The following is a 10,567-nucleotide window of genomic DNA, read 5'->3' on the forward strand; positions in this document are numbered from 1 at the left end:
AAAAAAAAAAAAGAAAGAAAAGCCTAAGCCTAAAGCTGCTTCTAAAAGTAAAAAATCTGGAAAAAGTGCTAATGTTAAGAAGGCAGATAGCAGCACCACCAAGAAGAATCAAAACAGTTCCAAGAAAGAAAGTGAATCCAAGATAGTTCAGATGATGAACCTCTAATTAAAAAATTGAAGAAGCCTCCCACAGACGAAGAGTTAAAGGAAACAGTTAAAAAATTATTGGTAAATGCTAACCTGGAGGAAGTCACAATGAAACAGATTTGCAAAGAGGTATATAAAAATTATCCAGCTTATGATTTAACTGAAAGGAAAGATTTCATAAAAACAACTGTTAAAGAGCTAATTACTTGAAATAAGAGTCAGCCCATGGATTTGAAGATCTGAGTTATACCAGCAGAGACAATGTATTTCTTTTCCTAATCCTTCCTAAGCATTTTGTTGGTAGGATTTACCACTGACATTTTGATCTGGCGTGTTATGTAAATCTGACTTTGCTGTTTAAATTGCATTTCTATGCATTTAGTTTAAATGTTGCATGGCAGTAATTCTTTGCTTTTATAGTTGTATTTTGTACATTTTGAATTTCTTTATATAAGGTTGTAGATTCTTAAAACTATCGTCGTTTTTAGTGTGCTTTATATTAGCTTGCTTAAGACTTTTAATCAAGTAGAATGAAGGCTGTTATTACTGGCCATCTATACATGCAGCGAGTATTGCAGTATTTAGTATATTTTGAATACACATTTCTTCTCATTCAGTGGCAGTGTGTTCATCATATTAAAAATATACAGGCTATAGCTGTCAGATGACACATCTGACCTTTTCTTCTGCATGTGTATATATATCCACTTGTCAGCATGACAAAAATGACAAATATTAATTTTGTACTTTCAAAAACAAATTTGTTGTGTATAAAGTTTATTTCTTTTGTGCGGATCCATTTTTAAACACACATAGGTAGCTATCTTTATAAACAATGAAATGTCAGTGTTCAGCCAGGTTGGTATGACAGAGCAATCAGCAGTATTCAGTAAGTACTGAAGGATCTGATATTTCTGCTTTGCCTAGACAGTGTCATCAATTTGTAGTTTTAGTGCTAACTCTGCAAAAATGTCTATAGGTACATTTTATATTACTTTCAAACCAAATTCAGCATAGCGAAACTTAGGGAAAGGGTGAAAATATATATAAGCACACAGGACTTAAGGCAAATCAACTGCTTTTTATTTGCTTTCATGCTTGTATAAAATGATTTCTTTCCAGAAACCCTGGCAGCCACCATAATTATGGTAAAAGTACTAGGGATAATGCCAAAAGTAGACAGCAGTGGCTACTTGACAAAATATTTCTAAAAAGGAAACATTCATATTAAACCTAATGTATTTGTGGAATCAGGGCTGTTAGGTTTTATATTTTGGCCAATCAAGATTCTAGGTGATCATTTCTAGGTGAACCCTCCTGAATTAGACCAATATTATTTTTATATTGACTCTTTTAATTAGTTTGATATATAGCTATCTGAATTTTAAAACAAAAACATCTTTATGAGAAAATTATCCCTTTGATGTACCAGTAGAGTGTTTAAGATACAAATATGTGGATCATAGAACAAAATTTCAGGTATTGGTTGTTAACAGGTACTTTCATAGGCTTTACTTGTTTCTTGATTAAACATATTGAGGGAAGTATACGTAATACAAATTAATGGAATAAGTAAGACCTAAGAGTTGGCCTTTGATTTTAAATATTTAATTTGTTGTTATAAACCTTGACAATAAATGTTAAAAAAGTAAAAAAAAACAAAACACAAAACACAGTAAAAACAAACTATTTATATGCAAACCAACAAAAGAACTTTTAAAAAAACCAAAGAAAGAAACAGATCAGATGCTGACTGGAACATACTCATCAGCAAGTTCTAACAGACTATAAAGAAAGAAGATGAAAGCAAATCCACAAAACCAATTTACAACCAAGATTTTGTCCTATCAAAATTTAAAAATGATCTCAAGAACAGGTTTGGAGCATTGAACACTAATGCTCGAAAACCAAATTAATTGTAAGATGGCATCAAGAAGAGAACAAAAGGTCATTACAAAGACAGAAAAGGAAGAAAAGACTAAAATGGATATAAGAGATTGTGAAAATTGCACTAGAGTGTCAGGAAAACAAAACAAAGGAAAGAAATGCTGAAGTAAAAGAAATGAAAAAGATGAAAGGAAGATATCAAAGGGTAGCTCAAAGAAACAAAACAAAGTGAAAAGAGTTGGGCCTATAAAATGGAAACGGGGAAAACTCGCTCAACACTCCTCAAGCTGCAAGAACACAAAAACAAATTGAAATCTCTAATTGCAATATTGAAGGATGCTATGGGAAAAGTCTTGAATGATCCAGGAAGCATTAAAAGAAGATCACAGAAATAAATACAGTCACTGAATCAGAAAGAATTTGGTGACAGGATTACAGGAAGTTGTTATATGCCCAGTTGCTTGCAACTCATAGCGACCCTGTGTACAATAGCCCTGAAACCTGCTCTATCCTGTGCCAACTTTAGTTTCTGACACACCAGTCCCATTACCCCAGTCACTGAATCAATCCATCGATGGTCTTCCTCTGTTTCTCTTTCCCTCCACCTTTCTAAACATGAGGTACCTCTCCAAGGACTGGTCCCTCATTGCAACATGTCCAAAGTATGTCAGACTAAGCCTCAGAATCTTTGCCTCCAAGGAACAGTCTGGTTTCACCCTCTCTAGGATGAACCCATTTGTTCTCCTGGCAGTCCATGGTATAGTCAATACACTTCTCCAGCAGCACAGCTCAAGGGCATCAATTCTCTTTCATTCATCCCTTGTCACTGCCCTGCTCTATGCTTGATAGCAAGCAACTGCAAAGACTCTGGCCTGGATCAGGCACACCTTAGTCTCCAGACTGATGTCATTGCTCTTCAGTACTCTGGAAAGGTCACTGACAGCCAACTTTCCCAATTCAATTTGTCTTTTGATTTCCTACCTGCTGATACTTAAAGTGTTGACCATGAAACCAAACCAACTAGAGCTGTTAACAATCTCAATAACTTCACCATCTATTATAATGCTGCCAATCTGCCCAGTGGTGAGAATCTTTGTTTTTTTGATGTTGATCTTCAATTCATATTGAAGGCTGCAGTCCTTGACCTTCTGCAGCAAGCAAGTCAGGTCCTCCTCAGTTTCAGCAAGCAGAGATGTGTCATCTGCAAAATGCAGGTTGTTGATGAGTCTTCTTCAAATCCTGATGCAACATTCCTCCTCATACAGCCCAGACTCCCAGATAATCTCTTCTGCATATAGATTGAAAAGGTAATGTTGTTGTTATGTGCCATCGAGTTACCTGCGACTCATAGTGACCCTATGTACAAGAGACCTAAACTCTACTCTACATCCTGTGCCAATCCTATTGTCTCTGACACACCTACCTCCATTACCAAAGCCACTGAGGCTCTTCCTCTCTTGTACTGTCCCTCTACCCTCCAAACCATGATGTTCCTCTCAAAGGACTGGTCCTGCCTTGGAAGAATCTGTTTGTTCTCCTGGTAGTTCATGGTATATTCAATATTCCTCTCCAGCACCACAACTCAAAGTCATCAATTCTCCTTCTATCATCCCTAGTCATTGTCCAGCTTTCTGATGCATAGCAAGTAAAACTTTGGAGAACATGGTTTGGAGGAGGCAGGGCACAATGCAGGAGGAAAAACATGTGCAGGAGGCAGTACTTACCAGACCATGCACAATGCAGGTATGCCTACATTTCCCAGAAGTCCACGGGTCAAGGCTGACACCTTCAAAATTTAGGACCCCAAGGGCCAAAAAACCCCATTATATACCAGATTTACAGGACTTATCACCCTCCTTTGGGGAACTATTCCGCTGTGACTACAGTGTACTACAAATGGAAGAGAAGAGGCCCTAAGCCACAAGAACTCAATCCTGGAGAAGAAGTTCAAGGCAAAGGATTTTCCTTAGAACTGAGATAAGAAGCCTTCTCTGATACCAGTACCTGGTATTTGGACTCACAGACTCCTAAACTCAAGAGATACTGGCCACAGCAGAAAAAACTAGCAGCAGCTTGAGGCATTCAGAATCACAGAAGCCCAGAAAAGCTTAAGATATAAGTCATCACTTCAAAGGCTGGACAAGGGCAGATAGGTGTTGAATGGAGTAGGTGGGGTAGAACAAAATGCTGGTGGAGCAGGGAAAATGGGTGGGTCAATCATTTTGTAAATTACTACCTAACTTGGGAGGGACTAGAGAGCATTATACTGAATGAACTAACTCAGTACCACAAGGACAAATACTATATAAAACCATTATTGTAGAATGAGTGTGAGGATCCAAAGTGAGGGTGGGAGGGAGTGTGAAAATAGGAGTGAGGATGGGGTGGTAGGGTGTTAATCATAGGGTTGCACAATTCGATGAGTGGGTGGGGTAAAGGAAATGGGAAGGATCTTTTGTGAAAAACAATGCAAACTTTGTAAATAAATCAGAATAATATAAAAAATTAATAAAAAGTGAAATAACTAGTAAAAAAAGACTGGGTCAAGACACTCGCGTTAAGGGAAGGGACAACACTGAATCTATTGGCTATTTCTACAATAGGGAAATATCTTTCATCTGCTCTTCTCTGTAAAATGCTTGTCTGTCAGATAATGTTCTAAATCTGCATATTCAAATTAAGACAGGCTAGAAAGAAGGATTGGCCATCCACTTCTGAAATAGCAAGCCTTAGAAAATCGTATCAAGAAGTGAGCACACTTAGACAAGCAGATAAGGCAACTAAGGCTGAGCCCTCACAAAAAGGAGGACAAAAGTTGTAAGCAGACACTGGTGACTGGAAGATGGAATGAGAGAACTATGAATGTAGGAAAATTGGATATTATTAAGAAAGACATGGAACGCATAAATATTGACATACTAGGTATTGGTGAAATGAGATGGACTGGTGTGGGACATTATGAGTCGGATGATCATATGATCTATTATACTGGAGATGACAAGGTGAGAAAAAATGGAGTTACTTTCATACTTAAAAAGTCATTTCTAGATCTTCTTGAAATATAACGTTGTGAGTGAAAGGATAATATCCATACGCATACAAGGAAGACCAGTAAATACCACTATCATTCAAATATATGCACCAACAACCAGAGCCAAAGAGGAGGAAAGAAAAGATTCCTACCAACTTTTGCAGTCAGAGATTGATCAAATATGCAATCAAGATGTATTAATAACATCGGGTAACTAGAATGCAAAAGTTGGGAACAGAGAATTAGGGTCAGTAGTTGGAAATCCCACGGCCCTTGGGCCAGTCTTTCATTGTTTTTGTTCCGACATTCCTCTTGGTCGTAAAGCCCTGGTGTACAAGTTGCCGTAGAGCGGTAACTTGGGGTTGCTGTGAGGCTGAACAGTGTGACACTGATATGTCAAATGCGTTAATGGTGGGTTACCCAATGCGGACAGAGAGTGGGGTGGAGCTCCCCAATTAAAACAAGCTTGGAAGGAGGAGTAACATCCACTTCCATAATAGCTTGTCTCTGGAAACCCTGTAAACCTGGAGAGAGGATGAAAGACACCCAAGCGTTGAGGACTCTCCTTCACAGGGTTGCTATGAATCACCTGCGACTCGACGGCACTTAACAACAACAACAGTTGGAAATCATGGACTTGGTGACAGAAATGAAGCTAGAGATAGAATGAGAACATTTTGCATAATCAATGATTTGTGAATTGCAAATACATTTTATAAGAAATATAAATGCAAGCTATACACATGGATTTCACCTGATGGTATGCATAGGCATCAGACTGCTTACATCTGTGGAAAAAATTGCTGGAGAAACTCAATATCAGCTATGAAAACTAGTCCAGGTGCTGATTGTGCAACAGACCACCAACTACTCATATACAAGTTCAAGTAGAAGTTAAGAAAAATGAAATAAAATCCAGGGGAACCAAAATTTGACCTTGAATCTATCCCACCTGAATTTCAAAACCATCTCAGGAACAGGTTTAAGGCCTTGAACACCAATGAGCGAAGACCAGATGAGCTGTGGAAGAATATCCAAGGAGAATGAAAAAGGTCATTATAAAGACAGAGGAAGAAGAAAAGAAAAGGTAACAGCCAATGGGAGAAGTACAAGCAGCATTGAAGGCATTAGCAGAAAGTAATGATGTGTATGAACCAACATGTTTGAACAAACAGATGCAGCCAGGACATATTCACCAGCATGTTCCACAAAATTTGGAAGACATGCATATGGCCAATTGACTGGAATAGATTCTTATTTATTCCCATTCTAAAGAAAGGTGATCCCAAAGAATGTGAAACTTATTGAACCCTATCATTAATATAATAACATATGCAATAAAATCTTGCTGAAGATTATTCAATAATGACTAGAAAACTGTATTGACAGAGTTCTATAAACTATAGTGCCTCAAGGCGGCGGTGGAAGAAAAAAAAACTATAGTGCCTCAAGTTCAAGCTGGATTTAAAAGAGGCCATGGCACCAGGGATTTCATTGCTTATTTAAGATGGATCTTGCCTGAAAACAAAGAATATCAGAAAAATTTCTATTTGTGCTTTATTGACTATACAAAGCCATTTAACTGTGTGGATCACAACAAATTACGGTTAACATTGAGAAGAATGAAAATCCCAGCACACTTAATTGTGCTCATGCAAAACCTATACCTAGACCAAGAGGCTGCTGTGTGAACAGAGTAAGAGAACACTGCACGGTTTACAATCAAGACAGGTGTGCATCACAACTACAGAACTTCTCTGTTATGTCTTTAATCTGTATGCTCAGCAAATCATTCAATAAGCTGGACTTTATTAAGAGGAATTTGGCATTATGATCAAGTGAAAATTATTTGCATTATATAGATGATACAATCTTGCTTGCTAAAAGTGAAGAGGACTTACAACATCTGCAACAAAAGATCTAAGACTATAGAATCCTCACCACTGGATCAACAGATAGATGGAAAAGAGACTGAAGTTGTCAGCAATTTCATCTTAATTGTATCTACAAGCAGCAAACTTGGTATCAGTGCTTAAAAAAATCAGAAGACCAATTATTGGAAAAATCTTCTCAAGGACTACTTCAACATGAGAAATTCTATCAGTTTAAAGACTAAGGTGCATCTAATCCAAACAATTGTCTTTTCCATTATCTTCTAAGTATCTTAAAGTTGGGCAAAGAATAAGGATGACAAGAAAAATAGATGCCTTTGAGTTGTGGTGTTGGAGAAAAGTATTGAATATCGCAAGGACTATCAAAAGAACAAATAATTGTCTTGGAGAAAGTGCAACCAGAGTGCTCCTTACAGGTCAGGACGATGAATCTTTATCACACATACTTGGGGTATGTTCTTAGTAGGGGGTCATTCCTTGGAAAAGAAAATCACGCCTGGAAATATGGAATGTCAGTGAAAGAGAGGAAGACATCCAACAAGATGAACTGACATAGTGAATGTAAAAATGAGCTCAACTATATCAGAGATGAGGATGGCATAGGATAGGGTAAGACTGAGATTCATTGTTCATAGGGTTGCTATGAGTTGGACTCAAGGCCATCTAAGAACAATTCTGTAAAATTTCATGGTTTTCTTTATTTCCTTTTCATGATTCTATATTTCTATTATACAGGAACTTTTTTCTTTTTTAAATTGTTATTTTAGTGAAAATTGACACAAAGGTTGCGTTTTCATTCTTTCACTGATGCACATTTTTCCTTCTTTTCCCTCCACTCCCTCTCCCTCAATTCATTTTATAACACATGTTCTATATTGTTAATCATGTTCTAGTTTGTTGTCATAAAACCAAATCTGGATATCCATTTCTTTCAGACATTTTCCTTCAACTATTTCAGAATATTTGATGCGATGATGTAACAAATGATCAATTAAATAGAAAAAAGGAAAGAAACAGAGTACGGAAGTCCTTTTAGGGAAGAAGTTTGTGTGATACAGACTTGACAAAGACAGAAATAAGGATCTAGGAACAGCAGAGTTAGAAGAGGACCAGAGACTGGTGTGAGACAGAGTTGGACTAGAACCCCCTCGCTCCATGAAGTCAGAGTGAAATGCCTTCCCCTAGGTTTACTGGAAAGTAGGGGGGGGGAGGGAGAGGTTTGCACATAACACCTGAAGACAAAGCTCAAAGCCACAAGGTTAAAGGTCAGAAGAAGCTGGCCTTCAAGCATGCCCAGGAAGAATTTTTCCTGAGAATTGTGTTATGAATGTTTACTACTTGTAACTTGTTACTTTTTTAATAAACATAAGGACTGAGTATTATTACGCATTCTGTGTGGTCATTAAAATGATTTAGTGAATGCTGTAGTTCACTAAAATAAATTATATCTTAAAATAGTTGTTAACTCTCGTGGTCTAGTTTTAAGGAGTTGGCATACAGTTGTAATTGAGCAACTGTTCTATTGGAGAAAGACTGGCAATTTACTCCCATGTGATTTAAGGCATTTGAAAACTCACTGGAGTATCAGGCAAAGTCAGTCTGACTCTATGACATATAGCAAAAACAATCGGGTAGGGAGCTCTGAAGGCTTAGTGGTAAAGAGTTGCACTGCCAAACCAAAGGGACACAGTTCAAATCCACTAGCAGTTCTGTGGGAAAAAGATGGGAAATATCCTCTCATTCAATTTACTGCCTCTGAAAACTCTCTGGACAGTCAGCTGTGAGTCACTTCTGATTTGAAAGTATGTAACAACAATAATAATAGGGTAGTAAAAGTGATGAGAGGGATTGGTTCTGTTATAATTGATAGAAGAGGGTGTTGCAAAGTTGAAGCATGTTTGCCCACATAGGACAAGGTTTCTGTTGTTGACGTTTTTGGTGGGTATTTTTCCTTCTTATGGGATTAGAGGAGGTCAGATACCTTTATTTCTATGCCAACTGCACTGTTTTTACATGAAGCTAAGGCTAGATAGAAGCAGGAGGGGAAAGAAAGAAGATCAGTTAGAAGTCTTTATCAGTAATCTAGGCCAGAGATGGCAAAGGTCTGATCAGGGTAGTAATGAAAGAACTCCTGAGAATTTGTCGGAATCTGAATATATTTTGAGGATATAGCCAATTTGATTTATTAGCCAGTTAGATAAGGGGAAAGGGAGGGAGAAATTAGAGATAATTAGAAAGCTTCTACCTCAAGTTACTGGAAGAACGAAATTGTCATTTGTTGAGAAATGGAATATATTGAAAGGAAAAGATCTGAGATAATCTGAAAAAGAAATGTGAGGAGTTCAATGATTAATATGTTAAATCTGAGATGACCAACACGTAGGTAATGATGAAAACAGGGTAGTTTAACATACAAGTATGAAATAAAAAGAGAGAGATATAAAGTCATGAGTAAATCACTATGTTGTTGTTGTTGTTATGTGCCGTCGAGTCGCCTGCGACTCATAGCGACCCTATGTACAACAGCCCTAAACTCCGCTCTGTCCTGTGCCAATCGCACTGTCTCTGACACTCCCATCCCAATTATCCCAGTCACTGAATCAATCCACCTCATAGAGGGCCTTAGTCTCCTGCGCGGTCCCTCCACCCTCCCAAGCATGATGTCCCTCTCCAAGGACCGGTCTCTCCTCACTACATGTCCGAAGTAAGTTAGACGAAGCCTCAGAATCCTTGCCTCCAAGGAGCCACCCGGTTTAACCCTCTCTAGGACAAATCTATTTGTTTTCCTAGCAGTCCATGGTATTCTCAGTATTCTTCTCCAGCACCACAGCTCAAAGGCATCAGTTCTCCTTCTATCCTCCCTGGTCATTGTCCAACTCTCTGATGCATAACAGGTGATTGCGAAGACTATGGCCTGTATCAGATGCACCTTAGTCTCCAGAGAGACACCACTGCTCTTCAGCACTTTGGAGAGGTCCCTAACAGCAGACTTTCCCATGGCAAGGAGCCTTTTAATTTCCTGGCTGCTGGTGCCAAGACTGTTGACTATGGAGCCAAGCAAACTAAAGCAGTGTACAATCTCAATCTCTTCACCATCCATCCTGATGCTGCCGATTGGTCCAGTGGTGAGAATCTTTGTCTTCTTGACATTGAGCCTCAATCCAGATCCAATTTGACGACAAAATCACTATACATGATATTTAAAGATTTTAAGAACTCAGTGAGAGAGTCAACACAAAGAAAATGACAGAAAAAGTCCATTGGCCTCTAGGGCATTTGAATATTGAAACTGTGCAGAAGTAAACAAAATGAGAGAGAACCAGCAAATGAAACTATGAAGGAGCGAAATAGTGTCATATCCATTTTACCATGTAATTAAATTGTCTTTATTTTCTACTATTTGATAATTTCTTTAAATTCCAAAAGTGAAATAGAATGGGAACACAAGTAACTAATAATTTCCCAAATAAAATGCATAAATTATCTTCCACGGGTAAAAATCTTTCACATAACAATTGGAACAGCACCCCCTGCCAGAAGTCCAGGCTGGGTTTAGAAGGGGTCATGGGACTAGGGATATTGTAGCTAATGTTAGATGGATCTTAGCTGA

At 38.1% G+C, this 10,567-nt stretch overlaps 1 protein-coding gene and 1 pseudogene across 1 annotated transcript in view; one reads left to right on the top strand and one right to left on the bottom strand.

The window, feature by feature from the left end:
• The window catches only part of LOC102857939, a 7,772-nt pseudogene extending 7,415 nt beyond the window's left edge, over positions 1–357 (top strand).
• The window catches only part of BRWD3 (bromodomain and WD repeat domain containing 3), a 363,038-nt gene that overhangs the window by 259,907 nt on the left and 92,564 nt on the right, over positions 1–10,567 (bottom strand). The gene's annotated exons all lie outside the window — the stretch shown is intronic.

This window comes from Elephantulus edwardii, unplaced genomic scaffold (genome assembly GCF_000299155.1).
Source record: "Elephantulus edwardii isolate Elephantulus edwardi_28Jun2011 unplaced genomic scaffold, EleEdw1.0 scaffold00378, whole genome shotgun sequence".
Taxonomy (NCBI): Eukaryota; Metazoa; Chordata; class Mammalia; order Macroscelidea; family Macroscelididae; genus Elephantulus; species Elephantulus edwardii.